The 24,241-nt window shown below is 35.0% G+C and overlaps 1 protein-coding gene across 10 annotated transcripts in view; it reads right to left on the bottom strand.

The window, feature by feature from the left end:
* The window catches only part of LOC117413924 (forkhead box protein P1-like), a 165,349-nt gene that overhangs the window by 59,638 nt on the left and 81,470 nt on the right, over nt 1-24,241 (bottom strand). The gene's annotated exons all lie outside the window — the stretch shown is intronic.

Here is a 24,241-nt window from a genome sequence, read left to right as displayed (position 1 = left end):
TGCTGCCGTGCTGTAGCCGTGTTCTGGCTGTTTCTGTGAAGTGGAGGTTGAAGAATGGTAAAAAGATGTTTGAATAAACAGGAAGTATTGTATAGCTGAAGCACACACTCAATTGGAAATGTACTGGAACACTGCCCTTTGTAGTCAACTACAGGAGGCCTGCCTTCCTACTCGCATACATCTGCTGGTACAGTGAAAAGGACATTATTTATTACCCCTCAATGCTGCAGCAACAAAGTCGCCGAGTTCACTATCCTGAAAAATAAAATATTGCAGCTAATTACCAGAGGGCAAGCCTAAGCCATTTCCCAGGAGACAACAAACCTATCCCCAATCCATGCATTTTAACAATGTTTAACAGGGGTGGAAGACATGTTGTGTTTCAATCCAACAAGAATAAGCCCATTGATTATATAGATAATGGTAATTTGAAATAATATAACCAGACCATATTCAATGAAAATTCTGTGAGACGACGTATTGTTGTTGTGGCAACGTGCTGCTGGGACTGAGAGACTGATTTGTTGTTTAGCACAAAATCGCTGGCTGTCTATCATTGTGGGTGCTAATGCTGTGCTAAAATAACTCATTGTGAGCTGTCACTGGGATGTTTACATAGCACCCACTCTTTTCTTCATACAAGGATTTTTTCTCTGGAATTCATCTTCTTTTGATCTTGCATTCAAAGCTACAGTGGCTTGATAGACATACAAGTCGAAAAGCAAACCCAGACTCCAGGAGATAAACTGCCAGGGTATGACAGGCAAGAGCATCTACAGCTTACAAAAATGAGTAGAACAGCATGTTGTCTGAGTACTACAATAGCACAAATCAAGAGACATATTAGGTGGAACTGATCAGATACAAAAACAGTTCAAAAGACAGATAATAGAAACAGATGACTCGGCTACAAGAGAATAGAAGCATTCAACGCTAAAGGCAGGAACGCTACAGTATATTGTAACTGAAGGATTGTCTTTGTAAGTTTAAAAAACACTATTCTACATTTAACATTAAACACATTGATTTATTCTGATATAAAAAGACATCATAATACATATGATGTCATATACATATGATTGTTTTTGCTTACGATTGTAAGTCGCCCTGGATAAGGGCGTCTGCTAAGAAATAAATAATAATAATAATAATAATAATATGAATCAATGCAATTTCAACTGTTAATTGAAAATGTCAGTGATTTAAGAAATGGAATTGTCTAGAATTCAATGTACAAGTTGTTTGCTGTACAGGGGTTAATAAATAAGAGAAAGGGTAAAGAGCAGGAGATTTTCACACAGAGTAATGTAGCCTGCAGGTATTTCTGATTAAGAACACCCTACGGGATTCTAGGATAAGGTCTATCATTTCAGTAACAAAGAGCCTACATTTGGAGTTCTTTGGAAGTCTTTAACATTTGAAATATGTTTAACATTCAAATGATTTCTGTAGTGTTTTAACTAATAAATTATTTACTGTTGTCTTACCTCACCAATGATGTACAGGGCTGAACTATTTCTTTAGCACTTGCAATATGTAACAACACTTACAAATATATATATATATATATATATATATATATATATATATATATATATATATATATATACACACACACACACATATATATATATATATATATATATATATATATATATATATATATATATATATATATATATATATAAAAGCTACATCTCCCTGTTAGAAGTCGGTTTCAGATGATAACCATTCTGGAGAACAGACTGCTGCAGATTCCCACCCTCAATTTCCACAGGAAAAAAGTGGCAACAGTAATTGAGGAATGTTTATATACCCTTCCAGAACAATTTAAGCACCTTTACAGAATTGTTACGTTGTGTAACTGCTGCCCTGACTTCACGTGTTGGCACAATACCGCTACGGTAGGGTTTTTCTATTCATTTTATATTAAATACAATAACCCTGAATATTCAGTGGACAACTGTAAAGAGAACTGAATGGGGTTTAAACTGCTGAGAAAGAGGTTACTCATACATTTCTGTGAAAGTGTCCTGAAACATCAGTGGTAAAGAAAAAGCATGTATTCAAACTCTTAAGAGGCTCTCTGATATCAACCACTGCGGAAATGGCAATTTCTTTAAAAAAATGAAGGCCTGTTAATTTGTTCAGGTCTGTCACACGAGGCCATTCTATATTCTCTTCTATTCAGTGATGTCCTGGACTTGAATGCCATAGAAGACCTTGAATGTGAAATGGCTTCAAACTAATTGCTCTAATTGCATGAAGATGTGCAGGCAGGTGAAACTCAATCCCCTTGGCCATTGTGGAGACCAGGAACAACACAGGAGTGTTTACACAGTGGTTTGAGTTTAATAGACAGGAGACCTGGGCTTTCAGACAGACGGCAACAACACTGCTAATAGGTTACCTCTTAATGTAGTCCTCTTTTTAAAAAAAAAAAAAAAATACCATTTTGCAGTCTGAATGGCAATGTCCTAAATGTCAAGGTTATCTGGTTGACTTTCTAAGTGAGCACACATCTTAACTCATCTGACATTTATACCAGAAACTCTATCCTGCATGCATTTCAACTTCAAATATGATGGCTATTATCTAATCTATCTTTTTTTATAATGTATATTTGAATACCATACAGTTTGCCGCCATCAGGGTTATGTAGCTCTGTTATGGCTTAAAACACTATATGAAGTCATTTTTTAACTTTTTTTTTTATGTGCAAATCTTTCGGGTACTTAAAACCATACTCAATTTTGGATTTCCTAATTATAATGTAAGTGACTAAGTACTAAGGATAGTCAATTGCATTATGGACATTTATCTGAAATGCAAAATAGAAAGGTAAGTTTTCACTATTAAGTACATAATTATTGCCATTTCAAATAAGCCTCTCCACAGGGGGAAAAAAAACACCCATGTTCAAATCTAAAACATTACAGCCCATTTACTAAATGCTCTCTAACTGATGTTTAGATTTCCAAATTAATTCATGTAGAATACATAAATAAATCAGTGTTTTATATCCACTTCAAACCATTACATCCCATTCGTCTGCAACACTTTTCAACAAATCTATTAATATTTATGGCAACACTAAACATTTCAAATAGCCATATTTAAACAATATAAAACTCAGCATGCAATTATGCTAGATACAGGCTGAATAAAAACAAACTGACTTTGTATATAGTTGTAGGTAGTAAGTATCATGCCCTTTTAGTTTTCAAAAGGTTTTAAAAGTTGTGCTTTAATTAAAAAAAAAAAGTTTAAAACAAGTACTGTGAATTGGAGATGATTTCCAGCCTAGAAGATTTAATGGTGTGAGACTGTGGGAGTGAAAAGAGTAAACATGGTCCCCCCTCTGTGGTTCCCCTCCAGACTAGAAATGCTGCCAGTGCCTGGTACCAGAGGCTGCCCTGCACATTGGAGAGGTCAGCTTAGCTATGCTAAACTGACAGGTTCACTTTACAGCAGGCCACCACTTTGTTTGGATATTCTGGCCTTGCTCACCACCAGCTTAACAACAGATGGCAAGAAAACTTGCATTATGCAGCAGAAGCCCGGACTGCAAACAACCACACAAAACTGCCAATATATGAACTCTCCACATGCCATAAGGAGCAAATAGTTTACACTACAGTGATACAATTAGAACTTTAAAATCATAAAATAACTGCTGCGCTAAGAAAACACTGCAGTTTTGCCTGCTTCAAGTTAGGATGTTAAAATGCTGAGGGTATACAAATCTCCTTGTCCTTGAAATATAGAGACGTGTTTAACAGAAAAGCTGTGTTTCCGATTGGCCCCGCTGCAATTTCCTCATGTGCAGATCAAACACTGACGCCATCCAGACCACTTCAATATAGTCACCACTAGGTTGTTTGTGTTTGGCGCTATTTCTTTAGTCCCCTCTAGGGGAGTTTTATTGCTAAGCTATTACTGTACCAAAGGAATGGCCTTTGATATATCAGTCTGAAGCTCCAATGCCCTCCAGTGGATACTACAAAAAAGTTCAGGCCACCAAAAGCCATTTTTTGGTTGCCAATGGTGACCCAACAACTTGATTTTGTGAGAACAAGGCAACAAAGATACGCCACACAAATGCTTTACATGCAAGTTATTTTTTGTACTAAGGTAGAAATGTAATTCCTTTTCATTCCTGTGTATACAGTAGCACATTATATAAACAAATTACAAGAATTCCAAAATTCATTTTGGCTTAAAAAAAGGATTGCCAGTTAAAAAGTCAAAGGAAAAACACCTTTTAATGAATAACATAATCTGTGTTTTACATTTTGTGTTCAACACTTTCAACTGATTTAGCAGGTAAGAGTAAATCGGTTCATCTTGTATGATATTTTGCCACTAAATAAAACATTCTGACCTCCCTTAATTTGTTATCTCAGATTTTAAAAATCAGGCCTTTGCGCTTCCTGCTGACAAACATGCACAGATTTCTCATGGGTGGTTTTTGCATAGAGGTATTATCGTCTTAAAAGCTCTACTGGTGCTTACACACACACAAAGCCAGTCTTGTCTGATCGTAAAATAAAAAAATAACTAAAAAAACATTTTCTATCTCGATTCAATAAATCTCTTTACCACAAAGGAATTTTAGGCACTACCTTTTCCCGGTTATTGAAAGAGAATTGTGTTTATTAGTCCTTTAGTGTGGTGTAAACTCATAAACACCATCCAGGAGTACAAGGAAAACTGACAACTAAATATTGTTTCCCTCATGAGCTGCTCTTCCAAGTCAATTACGCCTTTCAACTTCACAGGCATTGTATGATAAACTGGCAGTAAAAATCATTCACATTAATACACCATTGTGCGTCCGCTGCAAAAGGTAATTAAAGAAGTAAATGACTCATAAGAATAGACATATTAGCTGCAAAATGAAAGGCGACTGCACTAGCACAGGGAAATATGTACCATTAAGATACTGCATTTTCATATTCTTGTAATCAGCTCTAGTAGGCTGATGCTTATTTAATCCACTCCACTGCTAAGTCTATCAGCAACTGCTTTTACCATTCTTCCCTGACTAAACATTATGCAGAGACTTGCTAAAACCAATCTGCAGAAAAGAAAATGGGGGAGGGGGTCCAGATTTAATGTTTTTCATGTGACAGTAAATCTAAATATAAGTTATATATGTATGTATCTATCTATCTATAGGCAGAAAAATGTTTTTATTTCACTAATGAGGATGTTACTAATAAATACTGACATTTGCCACATTTGGAAATTATTGAGTAAATCTGGAACAAAATATGAGTTTTAGGCTTTATTTGTACCTGTCTTGGTATAGGTCTTACAAAAAAAAGTGGATAGAGATGCTGCTCAGTTTGATATGATTACAGCTAGAAAAGAAGATCTCAAAACTCATGAGTAGAGAGGGCATAGTAGACAGAAGTATTAAAGAAATATCACTAATAAGTCTTCTTATTTTTCTGTACCTGGTGATACAAGAGACGGTTTTGTGTTATAAATGACAGACATCTGTAGAAGGCATTTGCCATCAATATGTATTAAAAAAAAAAAAAAAAAGTGATTGATTTTTTTCACTAATGTGATATTTTTTAAAAGAAAATGTTGAGTATACATGCTTTACGTTTAAACTACTATTAACTTATATCCGTAATTTATAAAATGGTTTCCCATGTTTGTTCAGTTTCAACACATAAAGTGTTACTGTTGAAAAACAAACAGTGATGTCCACATTGGTAACAAAGTTATTACTGCAATGTATGCTACTTTTAGAAAGTGAATATTCTGGCTGATCTTTGAAAACCTGATTAGAAATTTCTCAATTTTGAGTTGCAATATAGGTATAGCATGTCTTGCAGTGAACTGTGAGCTCCCTGAGAGAAGTAAATCCAAGTGAGATAATGTAATTCAACATGATTGAAAAACTGCATCAGATTGCTTTTGTTATAAACTGGAATCACCACAACACTGGGTCTGAACATTATGCTCCGATCCAATTCTATATTGGATCAAGTCTGAGAGATATATATTTTTATATATATATATATATATATTAGTTTTATGTACACCCTGCACCAAAGCATAATATCATTTTATGTTAGTTTATACAGCGCCATTCATGTGCAAGCAATCTAAGGTATGGATTCCCAAACTCTGGGCCTTGGCCCACCTTCCGCAGTCCTGAGTGGGCCATGGGAGCAACGACAGTCTATGGATTTTATATATATATATAACTCAACTGGTGGATAACTCGAAACTTTTGCTTAGTTCGACAGACAGTCTTGGTCCTGAATTATCTCCATATAAAATATATGCATCCTGCCTCATTTTTTTTATTCAACACCATGCTTTACTCGTAATTCGACTCTTACTACCGGTAGCAAAGGGATAAAACTATTAAAAAGACTAGTGGATAACTCAGCATTGTCATTTCAAGTGACTGAACTCTGACTGGAAACGGATCGTTCATTCATTCCTTCGCAACTACCAGGTGCAGCTGGTTACAGTATCAGTGCACTGCACAATGAGTCAGAGGCGAAAAATGAGTTCTCGTTCAACTGGCTGTAAAGCTCAGGTGATTCGGGATAACAAGCTTATCAGCAGAACTTTCAAAGCGGTTGTTTCTGCATGCGAAACAATCGACAATGCTTGATTTCTGTGTGAAACTGTAAGTTGTTTATTATTATTTTTTGTTCACTGAGTTAACAAATGTACATTATACAGAATTACCTTTTGCTATTTAAGTCGTCAAATTAGACAGTGCAAGCCAATACCTAAAAGTATAGTCAACAGTTTGTGCACAGTTTGTGGTTGGATTGTTTTCGTAAAGATAACTCTGTAGTGATTTTATTAATTCTTATTTCAATTGAACTGTACGAGTTGTACTGAGTGTAGTATCCAGAATTGTACTGCTACCCCCTTTAAATGATACAACGTAACCAGTAGCACAAAGGAAGTAAGGTCAAGAACTGGAAGGATTAGTCAGACTTTGTGTGGATGGACACGACGAGAACAGCAGCAGCAGAGTGGTAGATTAGTGCAGGAGAATAGTAATAAACATCAATGTTAACTAATAAACCATGGAATAAAGTTCATGCAAATCGAGACCCGCCTGTTCATCCGACTCTTCATTACATGTTTACTAAAGAGGAAGGACATTACACCGAGTTTGTACAGTACTGTATACTGTAATTGATTCATTCACTGCAGTTCTTTCAACTGTTTTCATAAGGACATTTAACTAAAAACAAACTTGTAAATACTGTAAACGTGTGAGTTCTGTTACTTATATGCATGTTAATGCCACGGCTCATGTGCACCCGTGGTTAACTCGACACCTTGGATAAGTCAACACTAAATGGCATCCCCGTGGGGTGTCGAGTTAACCAAGGTTGACTGTATATATACAGTATATTGACTGTATATATAAAGTAAAAAAAAAGTTTGGGAACCCCTGATCTAAGGCATTGTTCAATCAGGATGTCAATGAAGAGTATGAATTAATGCTGAATAAAAAGTTGTCTCAATTGTGGGGGCACAGTTACACCAAAGCTTCTGTCGAAGTAAAAAGATATTTGGGGAAAAGACAAGTGAGGACTTCATAATGACAACAAGGTCTATGCTTCTCATACGGTAGAAATCAGGTATTACCGTTGATTTTATCTTCCATTAAAATACCTACATGTAACTTACTCTTTCCAATGTATGAATGACCTTTAAAAAGAGTCCCCAAATAACTTTCAAAGTAGTTTGTTAGAAGTTAGGTGTTTTGGAAATATGAACATACTAACAGGACAGAAGAGATTTGTCTACTGGATAACAAGACGAGTTGTTTGGGGTTCCACCCTTGCGTGACCTCACTGTGGCACACAAATGTCATTCCGCTACTCTTCCAGATGGAAAATAATTATACCTTTCCTCTCAATTGACAATATTGTACACATTGTTTCTCAGACGATTGTCCCATTTCATTAGCAAAGGGTAAAAGTCATTATTTCAGAAAGGCAAGCCCCTCTCTACTTTGTAAAATGTATTTTATTATTATTATTATTATTATTATTATTATTATTATTATTATTATTATTATTATTATTATTAATTAGTCATTTAGCAGATGCTTTTATTCAAAGCGAGCACAAGGAGGTTAAGTGACTTGCTGAGGGTCACACACAGTTACACAGTGGCAGAGCAGGGATTAGAACCAGGGACCTCCTAGTATCAAGCCCTTTTCTTTAACCACTGGATCACCAAGCCTGAAAACCCTGGGACCTTTTCTTTTACTATTAACGTTCTCATAACCTTTGCAGAATCCTCTCAATATCATCAGTCGTATCTCTAACATTATTAACACTACTACTCAATATATATATATATATATATATATATATATATATATATATATATATATATATATATATATATATATATATATATATTTCTGGAATCTCATTATAATGCAGGTATAACAAAACTGCACTAAGCAACCAGCACTGCAGGAATCAAGGGCATGCCTCTTTTTCACTGAGGTAATAGTAAATGACAGACCGTTGTTCAAGCCCATTAGCTGCTATGTGATAGAAGCACATCTCTCAGCACAGGACTGGTGAAGAATCCTAGATCTCTTTAAATCTTTGAATTGCTGCATTAATTCTTTAGAACTGTGATCCCTCAACCAAGTCAAATTAACCCCATTAACTGTGTAAGAAAACTGCCTCAATAATAATAATAAAAAAAAAAGAAGAGACCGTATTTATTACCAATAATCACCTAGTTAATAGGATGCAGCGTAAATTGATTTTTTTGGCTAATTAGATATAAAAAAAGAAATGTAAAACAAGTCATGTTTTCAAAGCGTCTTTTGTATTGATTTTCCTTTTAATGTTTTAAAACGTCCCCCCTGATGTTTATGATTTATATTTTAGGAATATAGCAAGCGACAAATTTAACACAGGCAAGGTACCTTTATACAGTTTTACTGGGAGATTTATGTCCCTTGCTACCCTGGATTCACTCACTTTCGTCTTTCCGTACAGTTCACATACCCAAGCATATTTCCAAGAAATCTTACTTCAGAAAATATTTGGGTCCAGAAGAGAAATGAAGAGAAAATAACATCTCTACTACCGTGTCAAACAAGTATCGTCAATTGCTCCATTACGAAATCAAGTGAAAAAGTCAAGTTCATGAAAGTATATTAGTTTTTTGCTTAAAACAGACTTTCCTTGTTGTCCTGGGTATTGTGATTCATTGTTAGATTTTTTTTTAATTTTATGAGATTGTGTTTTACAGTGAAAGAACAGGTTAAAGTTAAATAGCCTTATGTTTTGTATTTTGTATATATATATATATATATATATATATATATATATATATATATATACTATCAATAAACACCCCCACCTAAAAACAACTAAAGAAAAGAAAGCAAAACTTCAAATGTATTCTTTAAAATTAAGAGCCATTATAAAAAGGAAGTATTTGCTTACGATTGTAAGTCGCCCTGGATAAGGGCGTCTGCTAAGAAATAAATAATAAATAATAATAATAATAATAATAATCTAAACTCTATTGTTTTAGTTAGTTCCGTATGCCTTTTTTTTTTTTTTTTTTTTTTTTTTTTTAACAATTCCCCCCTGAATTCTACCATATCCCATTAAAGCAATTATGCTAAGTATTAAATAATATTTGAAATGGTACATGATATGATTGAATACAGAAGTGTTAAAGTGCTCTGTGCTGAACGGACTTCCTTTTTATTTGCATGAAAAATGAAGGTTTACCTCAGATTAATCTTATTCGAATAATTTACATTTTAGATGTACAAGGCATGAAATCAAAAATAAACACCAAATGAAACAAATTGGAACCAACAGACAAATTCAAATAAAACTGTAAATCATCACAAGAACTGATTGTGAAAGAAAAAAAAAAAACAAGCAGCCAATTGCAAAAATATAGATATGCACGGATAACAGATGTTTAGGATGATAGAGCATTTTGAGCCAGATTTAGATCAAATGTTACACTTTTTTTCAGGAAATTGGCCAACACTTTGTTCACCACAAGGTACATGATGCAACACTCAGCTGCAGGCAGATACTACCTTTTTAAGCACATACTGTACATTTCAGGATCCAATATTTCTTCATTACAGTTTTCACAGGAATCATATATAGGCATAAACACAGGTTACTACAGAAAAAAGTGTATTTTTGTACTGGGATGTTGCTTGTTTGCTAAATATTTATTCTTCAACTTAAGCCAAGGCCTACACATGGCAATGTCTCAACCCTAACAAAACTAACAGATGTACATAAGAAAAAGCAAAGTAAAATAACCTCTCAGTCACAGTGCACTTTTAATTTGTATACAGTAGTTTAACTGAACTATGTCTTATTTTTTTAAATGCATTTTTGATTTTGATGATGATATAGTAGTATTAGTAATAATAATAATAATACTCGTATAACAAATCAATAATAGAAAATTATTATTCGATTTTCACATCGAATTATTATTAGATTGTCACATCTGTCCACTGACCCTGTTAAAGAACCGCATGTGTCAAAACACTGTTCGTGGTACTCACGTTTCGCATCGTAACCACGCTGTAAATGCCGCTCCTGTGCAGAGTAGTGCTGCTTTAGATATAGCCGGGTGTATTGCGCAATCAGGATTCCCCTTGCTATTATTTCCTTTACACAAAAGGCAAGGCTTGTGTTATTTTAATCATGGAGTCAGTTATTTAGTTTCCAGTAACTAATCACTAGTCAAAAGGTTAAATTATTTTTTTTTTTTCTAATTCTTTCACCCCAGGATTTACAGTAAATGACCCACCATACAACCTGTGTTCATCTGCAATAGCTATGAATATATAGGCTAACTCTGTTTAAATTGTTTCCCTCTACTTCAACACTTCTTTCCCTATACCTGTTGCGATGCCTAGCCTCTCTGTACTTTTAATTGCTCAAATCATAATAGCAGCTTATGCTGCAATCTTTACTTTCTGTAGTGCAAGGCTGCCGTTTCGGAAACAGACACATCTTAATTAAACTCAGACAAAACCATATAAACCTATTTATTTTGGCCTTTTCATTGACATACTGACAGAAATACAACTGCTGTATCATCTCGACTTTGCTGTTAATCTTTACATTTTTCATTTTATTTGTATTTAATTTAATAGTGAAAACTACATTTGGAATTGAATGATGGCTGAAAAGAACAACCTTGTTATATCTAACCAAAAAGCTGAATGACGTATATATTCAAAATACTCAAACTGGACCAAATTGGAAACTATATGATACTTGAATAGCATCAAACATTTGCCTATATTTTATGGAGGTAAACCATTTCGATAATTTACAAGCAGAATACAGTACTAATACAGAATAATATGTTAATATAGCAGCAGAGCAACAATTATAATCCTCCACTTATAATCACTGCACAAAGGAGTGGTAGCCAAGTCTTTAAACCCTTTCTGTTTGTTTAAAGGTTGCTTGCTTCTTTCAGGATGTTTAATTTTTCATGGAGTAAATCTGACAAACAGCACAGGAAGAGATTGAGTATCAGGAAGCAACAGCAACATTTAATATATTGTGTTAGATTTAAAAAAATAACCAAGCAAAAAAAAAAAAAACACAAGTGAAAACAAAAAGAACAAACATGGATTTTGAGCCTTAGTTATTATTACCCTTTTAATATTAGCTTGTTTGGCCACATCCTTTGTATATTTCAGTTCTGTATTATATCAGTAAACACAGACTAACATCATTTAGAAAGAATCTGTCATTGCAGGAAAGCGAGTGGAGACAGTATAAGCATATGGATAGAGTTATATTTAATAACTCATTAACCTCAGTATTATCACAACCACACCCGGATGTTACATGAGGAGTTAATGATTCACTTCAGCCAAGTAACTCCTTCTATTTGATTCACTGCGACACAGACAAGCTAAAGGCTTCATGAAAGAAGGAACAGTCTGCTTACTCAATACAGCACCTGGAAGGAATCGCTATACTTGAGGCTATGAGTATCAAATGATAAACTCCATATTGCAACAGAAAGAAAATGTGCATGATGAATTATAAAGAAAAACAGTTTGACTTGTTGGACTGGAGCCAAGAGTACACAGTCTTGTCCAAATGCTGTTTATAATTATTTTCTAAAGGCCTGTTTATCTAACATTCCTGAACATGATGTTTCTCTGTGTCATTACCAACATAATACAGGGCATACTACAATAGCTTTTTTAACATGTGACAATGAGAATTTTACACTCGCAATTGAAAGATACAAGATATTACAATATTAAGAAATGCCAGATAAACACATTTTAACAGCTAGTTCCTTCTCAGTATGGATCCTCGTTTTGCTCTTCCACATCTGTTTGAAATATGTAGCATACAATTGCTTTTCTGGCATCAGCTCAGGTGGTTAAAATAAAGGACAAACAGACTACTGTGTGTAAACTCTCCTCCAGCCATGATTTTTTTTATTAACTCTGTGGCATAGCAAACACTGCTGCTACCTAGCTTCCAGTCCCCACAGAATTTCCAAGGAATTCTCCTATTTATTAATTCAAGTGGCCATGCACTGGGCGGATATGTTGAGACTTGTCTGTAATATGTAACCTTGCATTTTTTAAAGCTGCAAAGAAAAGTGAAAAACAACTGGTGTTCTGCTGTTTAGATTCTCATTAAATTGTGTAAATTACAAACTAAATAATGCATTTTTTCTTTCTTTCTTTCCTTTTTTAAATATTATACAGGGGCCACCATCAGTGAATGCAAGCCACATGATCACAGGTATCATTGAGAGCCATGACCTTTTTAAATGTATTTATTTCATTATTATCGTTGTATTAATATTTAGGAATTGTTTAAAAAAAAAAAAAAGACATACAATGACGACCTCAGACAGAGCCGCAGACATCCAACAAGCACCGCGGGAGAAGAGAAGAAAGACATGAGGGATAATCTTACATCAAGCCAGGCACAAGGAGGCCCCAATTCCCCATGGCCCCTTTTTCAATTTAACACAACACTCAACAGGATTTTGGTCAGTCTTAGCTCCACCACTTATCTGACACTTTTACATTAAAAATACTAACCATGTCATGATTAAAAGCTTTCCCATTTTTTTTCTGCCTGGCAAGTGGTAATGCGAGATGGGTTTCTGTGCACTTTTAAGCAATCCATACCCCAACCCCCAAGCTTTTCACACCTACCACAAATCTTTTTCATTTTAGAAATAAATAATTTATAATGCCCCCAAAACATAGTCTTTAATATTTATTTATATATTGTATACTTGAAGACAAGACATGTTAAGAGCCTGCTACTGTCAAAATGAGTTTCAGTTTCTTATACTGTATACAAACATTCCAATAACGCACCTGAACAGACATCACACATCATATCCCCTGAAACGTATCCATAAAACGTTACCAGCATATTAAAGCCTTGTACTGTAGGTCTGATTTTCTTATCAAGCTAAAGTTATTTCTAAATACACTACGTCCAAGTTTCCTAAAATACCTTGCATAAAGACCACAGTTCTTAGCTACTTGTTCTACATTCCCATCATGCCTCAGGGTGCTTTAGGGCTGCAATGCCCTCACTTGTGATTGTGTAGACGAGGCTGAAGTGTACAGAGTATTTACTGATCCAGTTATCTTGTCCTGTGACAGGCAGAATCAATCAATCACCAGGCTGGCTTTACATTCCTGTATTCTAGGCACATCTCTTCACTTCAGGATACGAGATCACAGTGTTATCCAGCCAAATTTGATCAACAAATGCAGTTCCTCTGTGCCACAGCAATCTCAGATGAAGATGTTATTATGTGGAACTGAGCAAAGTGATAAAGACAGTACAGAAAATGATAACTCCAGGTGGAACCTGCCGACTGCCTGGGTATCTTAAAGCCACGCTGTACCTTTTCTGAGGGCAACCCGTTCTTATCTACCAAGTCAAGAAACATTAAAATGGCGTTTGCACAACACTGTTTGTATCCACCTGGCTTTCAATTCCCAGCTTAACTGAAGACTACAGGCTATATATACACACTACTGTCCTCAATTTCAATGCAAATAATGTCTCCAACTTAATTTACCTACATTTATATACATGTAAAATACAACATTGCTAGCAGTAAAAATTGTATCTACACATTTACAAAACCAAATACAATCTAGGTATCTACGCACTCTCTCAAAGGTTACGCAATGATCAGAAAACAAATACTATAAATGTAGACACACATACTGATAAGGCCATTTTAATTAACTGCATTAAGCCAGGTAGCCATGATGGCGTAAAACATTTTCAAATATATTTCTAGAATAAACCTTGAGTAACTTGCTTCTTTTCTGCTGCCCTACAGATATTTTACATTATTCAATCCAAAAAAACATCTTTCTGATTCGAAGTTTCTTTTGCATTTAAATGTTTAATAAGGGCCTTTGGCTATCTATGGGCACAATTATTAGATATCCGCAGAGAGAAATTGAAAAATTAATCATACTTTCCATTTTGTACTTCTGTACTACACAGCAAATCAGACTAAGAGCTGTAGTTTAGCTTCTTTTCAATTTGTAACTTGAACCTGTTAACAGTAACACAACGTACACAATGAGGGAAAAAAAAAGAATACTTGCCAAAGTTTGCATTGCAATTTGGAACCTATACCGTGTGTGTGTGTGTGTGTGTATGTGTATATATATATATATATATATAAACACACACACACACACACTCACACACACGCACGCATTATATATGGTATTGTAATTTTAAATGCAATAAATACAAAACATAAAATACATTCATGGGATGCTAATTATCTTACTATCTATCTATATATCTGTACACCAACAAACAAAAAAAATCCCACTTCTAGAAAAGACAGGACAGGACATGTTGTGGTTTAGAAAAGACTAAATGAAAGTAATGTTTGAATGATATACTGTACAGCAAACTGTATTGAGATCAAAGGTATTATCTGCTTATTCAGGACGGGTATTCTTTCCCATTGGCTGTGGGAATCACTCTGGTCAGGTGCTGTTCAATGGTACAACATATATTAAAAACACCAAACTATTAAAAACTATTATTATTTTCTGGAAAAACCTAAATTAGGAATAACCTTTTTTTTTAATGCAATGCTATACTTTTCTAATTTAGACTATGTTCTGCAATACGCACTGTGAAGGCAATGGTTAGTAGAGTTACCTGTCCGTATAGCTGTAATGCACTGGATATCAGCAGCTGCATTTCACTGTTTAGCTTGTATGTTTACAGTGTCTCCATCACAGTGAATTCTTGTCAGCTGTGCTCTAACACAATTCTTATGTTTAGCCTAGCAGTAAATGGACGTCTCAGCCCCAGCATCATCTAAACAACTCTTAACATTTGCCCAGAAGCAGCTCTCTTTGTCCAGTCTCTGTCTTCTAACGGATGTCATCCAAGTCTAATCAAGCATAAAATGGTCATAAATATTTCTTTCTGGTAGATTTCACATTCACATTTCATGCAGGGCCATGATATTTTTTTCTGCTACCTCCAGGGAGTACCTAATGCAGAAAACAGTTACTTATATTCAAGGCTCATGTTTCTTTTGTAAGATGCAGAACATATTCTCAGTTCAAAGTAACAGAAACAAGCATAAGGCGGTCTTATTTTCTGTACAATGTACTGCTTTGCAGACCGACCTATTACATCATCTCAACTAATGTAAATAGCTCAAATAAAACACCCTTTAGAATAAAAGAGTATTCCCATTTCCTTTTAAAAGGAACCAGACAAAAACAATGCTAACAAAACATTTTGGACATTTATGCTATGTTGTTCAACAAAGAGTACTTATTACTAAGTATACTTCATAGTGTTTTAGATATTGCGTTAAAAAAGGACTACTTTACAATATGAATGTGATAGTTCAGTTGGTATGGCTTATATACCATTGTAAATGCATCAATTTTAATTTGACAAAATTCACCTACACTTCAACTACAAACCAGACATTTAAACCCCAGGATCTAAAGCTAAAGAAGAGCTTAAAATTCCTTTTTTAGTTTGGTCCACTTGATTCCAGGACCAATATACTGCAAACAAAGCTATTTTTGTGTTTCACTGAGAATTACTGTATGTTCCAAGCCACTTTGCTTGTTATCTTTCATACCCCAAGGTACAGTTTAGACCAACTTTCCATCAAAACCAGCATTTGATTACTGTTAGTCAAATAAGACTTGCAGGCAAACCATTTGCATGCTTTGCGTGTGTTTATATATGTTTGATGACACGGGAGACAACAGCTCCCAAATGCAACTTTTAATGTGTTATAATCACACAGCTGTAGTGGGACCCAGGTTGCATTCCCACTATTGGTGTTCAAGTTAAATTGATGCCAAGCCAAAACTGCTTAACCAGATTAGTGCAAACTTCGAAGCAAGGCTAATAAAAACACCTACTGGTCTCTAAACTTTTGAATAAATGAATTTCAATAGCAGCACAGTTCTGTCATTATCCCTCTTCAACAAAGCCTTCCTCATACAATGCCTGCAATGATTGGCAAAGTAAACAAGCAAGAATAATAAATAGTAACAAGAATACAGAAACAGGGACTAGTAAAATCACTCGACTACAGATTTCTTGCACTTTAAAATTTAAAAAGCCTGTTTTAGCTTGCATTGCAGATTTTCAAATGATTTAGTAGGTCAGTCAATCAGTCCAAGAACCTTTCACACTTAATAGTGATTATGTCAGAGCTAACAGTCACTTATCAACATTTTCTCAATACCCCTACGTATATAAACATTACTAGATCCATCATGTTACAAACTGTTTTTCTTGAAAATCACAGATAAGCCTGTCATCGTATGTCAGGGGGTTAAAATAGTATACTTCTCAATGTTCACTCCTTGTTGGAGTGACAGAGTCAAGAAATGAAACAAACTCCCTAGGTTCTATTCAATAACCTTCACCACCACATTATGCTATCAGACAGCAAACTCTTTTAGTACCACTTTAAAACATTAAGCAATATTCACAAGGCACATTTTTTCTCTATTCCTAAGGGAACAATATCTGAAGACAGCGTGCTAACAAATGCTTTGCAGTAAACAGGCATTTTTCCTTGTGTTGTTAGTACCTTTGAGTTCCAGCTCCCAGTTCTGTCATCCATGTCTCCTCTCTGCTTTGAAATTAAAGTACTGAATGAGCGTTGACATCTATTATCCAGAGTGTGCATGTAGATTATAAATAAGAAATAAAAGCCACTTTCAGTGCACTGCTTTTGCATTTGCAAGCTGCCACCTCCTTTTCTTTGCTATCTTTTAAACATCTATCTAAGCATCAATACCTTTAAACCTGGCCTCTGGAGTTCCCTATAGAAGTACTACATCTGTGAAATGTATGCAAAAACAGGGATCAGAGCTTTATTGAAACAAATAAGTGCTTTAATGGAAGAAGGTCCCAGTTTCAATTTCAATAGATCGTTTAACCCTTATCTGCCAGCGTCCTCTGGGCCCATTATATGTTAATTGGATTTACACTCCACTTGCATTGGCGGTGTTAACAAGCTCAGCCCATGAATATTAATTACCCCGAAGTTTTCTATGTAGAAAACACTTTTCTGATACATATTCATTTTATAAAGTTTTTTAAGGCAGAGCTCTCATTAAAAATGTATAAGTCATGCGCTTGAAATTTCTCCCAAGAGTAATTTGTGCATCTTTAACATTATCTCAATAAATTAGGTCAAATTGGCCAATATTAAAATTACAGCTGCTCCTAAAATGCCACAATTAATAGAGAAAAATAAATAAAATACAAACCAAATTAATGTAATTTTCTTAATTTACATTCCTAATGTAGTTTTAGAAGTAGAAAACGTATAAAATAGCTTGCAAACTCAGTTAATGTATGCCCAGTAATTATCATTACTGCACATCTTTATTTGTTATAATAGTGTCTTTTTATTTTTTCACTTGACAACTAAGTAAGTGGAGACTTTATGCCCACCCAATGAGCTGGTCAGGACATGGTTTAACTGCACACACTGTGCGGAGAAACCTGCCAACCTACAGTAGAGCCTTCTGACAGCACTATCAAAGTCTGAAGATCTGCAGCCTAACCTGTGACTAAAAATGACTTGCAAAAGGAAGATGCTGCTTTTCTAATGGCAGAGCGTCAGGGATTGTATTTACACAACACATTACTCCCACCTGAGACACATCTCGGTTACAGTCTTCTTGTTTTTCCACCCCTGTGTGGCTGGTACAGGCATCGGATTGGATAATGGTTGGTGTCATACATGTCTAGTGCATATCATGCTATCGTTATTTTAAATAAACAAAAATTGCAGTTCAATATAAACAAATGAAATATATATATCTTTTTTTTTTTTTTTTACAAATATCCTTTCGCTATAGAACACTTTGAAGTTAAGCCACATAATACTGCAAATACCACATACAAGAACGTTCTAAGCTTGCCACTCACAGCGAGCTGTTCCAGGCACCTGGAGAAAGTTTACAGTTCCCGTCTTCATGCTCTACATACTTACACATAATGGGAATCAAAGAAGCTCCTGACAAGCAGGGGACATTTCTTCCATACCTTTACAAAATGACTACCGGCTCTATCATCAACAATGCTTTTCTGTCATTTGAAGGTGGTACTGAACATACTGTACAGTACCAAACTTGTTTTATCTATACCAAACACCAATACTGTGTTCACACCTACAAGTTTGACCACAGCTAACTTTATTATTATACCCAAAGACCTACTTAAAGTTATAATTAAAATCGATACATAAAGATAGCATACAGTCAAAGATATTGGCTGTGGTAGAAGGAGGAATTACTTATTAATTTTTTCATTAAGATGATCTTTTTTTTTTTAACCTTAGTGAGTGCATGAGAGTACACGTTATTGTCACAACTAAGTAGTGTGTTGTTATTGTCATTGTATGCAAGTATTCAGGGCATGTTTTAAGTAAACACAGGGGCCAATACAGTATGGAAGTACATGTCGTAGAATACGGTAAACGGTATGAATTTTGACAGGAAAAGACAACTGAAAAATAAAAAAATGAAAAGCCTCTGATCCATTTGGTCTCGTGCCTACAGTAATGCATGCTTTGCTTGAACTCTGCTGCTAGTGCTGATTATGTGTCCTGCTCCCCAGACGATGGCTGTGTGGCACTGATACCCAGGGTGTAGCTCACAACGTGTCTCTACAGTATGCGACTTGACTCAGATACGGTTTGGGTTTACTCCCTCTCAGGATAGGCCAACTTTAGGTCAGCTCCAAGTCGGATGGCTGGGATTACACTATATATATATATATAAAAAAAGACAGCCTAAAACCTAAGCCGGCTTAAAGCCATTGTAAAAGTGGAAAGGGTAAGTGTGATATAAGAAAGCTAAGTTATGAACACGTTACAACAATGTGTTTTCTATCTTCAATGTCCTAACCCCTAAAAAGAAGACAGGACGTCTGAGATCTTCGTGGATCTATCCTGTTCAAATATATTTGAACATAAGGTTTAAAAGGGGATGTGGGGTTTCCAGGTAACCCAACAAAGAAACCACAAATAGGCAGAATTTACTAGAATAAACTAGGATCTCTTGTTTCTGGAAACAGCTCTAAAAAGCTGAAGCAATGAGTATCCAGGCATTGCTAAAAGTAATACTTTTAAAAGATAGCTGCGTAGGCTTGATACAATGACAAATCAAACATCTTGTTTCCATCCTGAGTTTGACTGACAAGCTGTGGAACACAGGCAATTTTTTATTATTATTTTTTGATACTGCTACTTTTTAAATTTAATTTCCACCTGTATTATTAATCAGGCCACACATCAATTGCTGGAATCGCGAAACAAATCAGATACAAATTCAACCCGCAATAAAACTGTCATCTGTACTAGTATAAAGACAGATGTTGTAAATTGTGTGATAACATAATTAATCTGTACCGAGATGGATTCCATAAAACCTTTTAAATTGGAATCATTTTAACAATAAAACAATTAGTGCAATATCGGGCAGTATCATAACACTAAACATTTTGAATCTTACTGATTTTCCAAAGACCTTTATAACTTAAGTTTAGAAGTTCCTTGCAGAAATTGACAGGTGTTAAATGTTATGCCACTCCTTTTTTTCTTACACAATTTGAGAAACAAAGGCAGTGTAGAATTTATGTTGGTATTTAGTGGTACGTGCTGGTTTAGCTGCATTTCAAAGGCAAAAGACATTTCAGAGATGTGTTAAATAAATAAATAAATAAATAAATAAAATAAACTTCATATTTTTTTTTTAATTTCTGTACAGACCCACAATACCTAAAGTGACCACATATATATTTATATATTTCTCATTGTAAATTTCCTTAATATACATTTTTGAGGATCACCTGTCTAAAAAGATCAGTTTTTCACAGTCCTTTAATAATAGACGGGGTTGACGTTACATAAATGCATTTTTTTTTATAACAATTCTTAATTCTGTACTGCAAAAATAATAGCACTCTGTTCATTATCTCACAAAAATGCAAATCAGTTCTACCTTTAAAAGACATCTCATATCATTTTCAAACCAGTTTCCTGTTGCAATTACTGTACTATTATTTCCAAACAAATTACACTGAAAGCATTAAATGTGTTCATGTTCGTGCTGGTTATACTCAAAAGCAATAATGAATTCAATGCACTTTTAACATTAAAGTTGGGAATTTTTAGCTGTTGGCTCCTGTTACTCTAAATTGGTGTGAGGGTGAACTGCTCTGGGCTTAAGTGTGCAAGTGTGAACACAATAATACTAGGTGTTAAATTAGAATAATAACCAGAATGCCCTGCATGCAGTGCCAGCTTGATATGCGATAATGTGGCTGTAAAGACAGCAACCAGAAAAAGGCATACCACTACTTTAGCAAAGAGTTTTCAGCTTTTGTTTCCTTAAATATTCACAGATAAAATGTATGTTAAATGTTGTGCAACATATTTTGTGTTTACTTGTGGCAATTAACATGACATTATATTACGCAATATGCCTGGGCAAGTTCATTAAACAATGCCCAGTACTGAAATTGTGGATCAGAACAGTAAAAAAAAAAAAACTTGTATTAATTAAATACAGAAAAAATTAAGCATAAGCATGGAGACCAACGAAACGTGTTGAGAGCTGTTCTTTCATTCAACATACCAGTATTATGCCCACACACTGCTAAAGAAACCTTGTAGCCTTTTTTTTTTTATCACGCAATCTCCACTCTGCCAAAAGTACACTACACTCCATCAGGCATGCTATAGGTTTCCATTATACAAATATTCAAAATCTGCATGCTCAGCACTATTTGTCAATAAATGCAAGCAATTGCAAAAAGGCACATTTTTTTTTCTTACAAGAACACTGATATGAGTGTACCAGTTCTGAAAAAAAACCCTGTACAATCTGTGTGTCTCATCTGTGACCAAATTATAATTCACAAAGAGAAGAATATACCCTACATGTCACTGCAATGTTGCAATATTAAAGCACTGCACGTTTCACATGTCTTGTATTTTTTTATTGTTAGGGTCAATGTTGCAAGATCAACAACAACAAAACAAACACCCAAACCACAAATCTCTAGCGATTGCAGAAACGTACCTTTCTCTTTAAATTGCAATTCTTCAATTCCTCATAAAAACTAGTCTCAGTAGTTTAAAACCACAACAAAACATAATTCGGAATCAACTGCATTTTTAATTCACTCACTGATAATTAACTGTGCTCACTGCCCAAATACATATGTGATGACATTTTGTCCCCAGTAAACCATGGCATTACTTCAATATAGCCTGAATGTTCTTTTTTTATACAGTAAGAAAATATGTTGGTAAATAGATATTCCAGTCATAAAAGAGCTGGAAGAACACAAACAACAGCCAACAACTTTGACTGAGCAAGAAAAACTACGTAGGCAAGTGCTGATGGAGCCTTTGGGCCTTATAACTTATTTTCCAGCCCATTGTTTCCTGTTACATGTTAATGTATTACATATTTACATAGCTTCTCAATGTCATGATAGATTAACCAATGAATGTTATAAGTTGATTAGGTTTTCATTATTTGCAAAGCAAATCCTTAAAGGCAATACTTTCAACAATATAAACCTCGTTGATATGGCGCCAAATTAACCATTTGCAATGCTAAAGTAAACACAAAACATAAACAAAGCTGCAAATAATAAACAAAATGGATTTACATAGTTCTATTATAAATTAAATGTAGAGATAAAATATTGAGATAATACTGTACTACAAGAAAATCAAGCGCTTTGGCTAACGCCTTCGTCGGTGTGAATTTTTGATTAAGTGTATATACAAAGATAAAATACTGAAGATTACACCAGACCACTGTCCTTGGATAAACCAGAAAACTTAACCTTCTACTGAGCTTCCTGTTTTCTGCAAACTGCAGATATGTCCATAGTCACAGAAATTAAACAGATCTCCATCCTTGCACAGTGAGAGTGAATAGCATGCTGGGTAATTTGCTGGCGTGTTGCTGTACCTGTATGACTGATAACAGACTGCATACCTGAACATCCCCACCCGGAGCTTTTCTTTGGGACTATCATCTCCAAAACAGACAGGTGTCTAGAGCACCAGACACAACCTACATACAGCAATTCATTCAATGCCATCATGAGTTATAGTGAAAGAAAGAAGGCTGAGAAAATGGTACATAAAATACATGAATTACTTGTTAAACTGAAACGTAAAAGATGCATAGCAAAGTTTGCTACCAACTGTTTCTATAGCTAGGTCTTACAGCATAGGTAGTGACTAGGAGGTTCATGTTTCTGTTTGGTTAACCTGTCTTTCATTTTGCCAGGAGCCTTGCTGTCATGTCTAGGTTTTGCACATGTGTTGATGTAAAGATAACGAGTACAGTGTAATGCATTAGAATATTCTTTACACAAAGATGGTCAGGTGAACAAATACAACTATTTTGAAGAAGTTTGTCAAATTACAATACACATTTTTATATGTTAAATAAATATTAAATGTCCAATATGAGAATCATTAACCCCCCCACCCCCTCGTACCCAAGACACTGCATGAAAGGTAACCATTCGTATTTGAAAATAAAACCCAATTGCTGTTTGTTTTTGCACATTTTTTTTCATATTGAGAACAACAATGCAAATACCAAGTAATTTCAGTATCAGTGGGCAGTCATGATGGAATGTCACTAAGTAAAATCTTCAAAACATACATAACCTTTATGATATAAAATACACGTGTACAAATGGGGTTCAATAATAAAACACAGGCCAATAAAAAGTGAATAATACACAGACATGGCTCTTTCTTCTAAGCAACCCATGCAGTCGAATGGGTCAACCTGGTTCAAGGTGTCTGATTCACACCAGTCATTCAGAGAATAATTTATTATTTTACTCAAATGTCTTGGGTGGTACCATATAAGGCGTGGTGATACAATATAACAATCTTATTATCATCAAAAACTAATATAGTTTTATATGCATCTCTTTTAGACGAAGAAAAAAAAAATCTCTTGGTGTCAAGTGCACATCTAACATATTTCACTATTCTCCTTCTCTTCTTCTGCCCCACATTAATCAAAGCTGTAACCCCTGTTGTCTTTGCACAGCAAATCAGAATGTGCCCCTGGCAAAGAATGAAGGAAAAGTCAACAGGAATTAAGTTTCAGTGCAACTGTTTACTCAACTGTGGCCTGCAGTTATTGAAATTGTATCCATGGTTTTGTGTGACTACTGCAGTAATGAATTCAGTATGGCTGTGATTTTCTTACTGACGACATGCTCATTTCAAGTAAAAACCTGCACTTTGGGACTGACTGAGGCAACTGGAGTCTGCAGCAATTGAAACAGATTTCTTTAAGTGCTTCAAATATGCCAGCTTTCAAGTGCAAGTGCTGGGTGGGGCTTCCTGGTTTTGGGAGTTGCCTCGCCTCAGGGAGAAAACAGAATACCTGGCCCCGTGTTAGAGAGCCTCCTGAAGAACAGATAACCACTTTGTGTCTGTTTACTGCACCCACACCCTTGAGGAAAACATCTATATTGTGAGTATGGACAGATAACTGGTAATTGGGCCCAGTTTCAAACTTTTCAAGGAAGCAATGTGTGAATATTTTAAAACTAGCTGGAGTGCTCAATTCACAGCCTCAGAGTGCTCAATTCACAGCCTTCGTTGA

This window comes from Acipenser ruthenus, chromosome 25, assembly GCF_902713425.1.
Source record: "Acipenser ruthenus chromosome 25, fAciRut3.2 maternal haplotype, whole genome shotgun sequence".
NCBI classification, from domain to species: domain Eukaryota; kingdom Metazoa; phylum Chordata; class Actinopteri; order Acipenseriformes; family Acipenseridae; genus Acipenser; species Acipenser ruthenus.
Note: the sequence above shows the minus strand (reverse complement) of the source record. Positions and strands in the feature narration are given on the sequence as shown.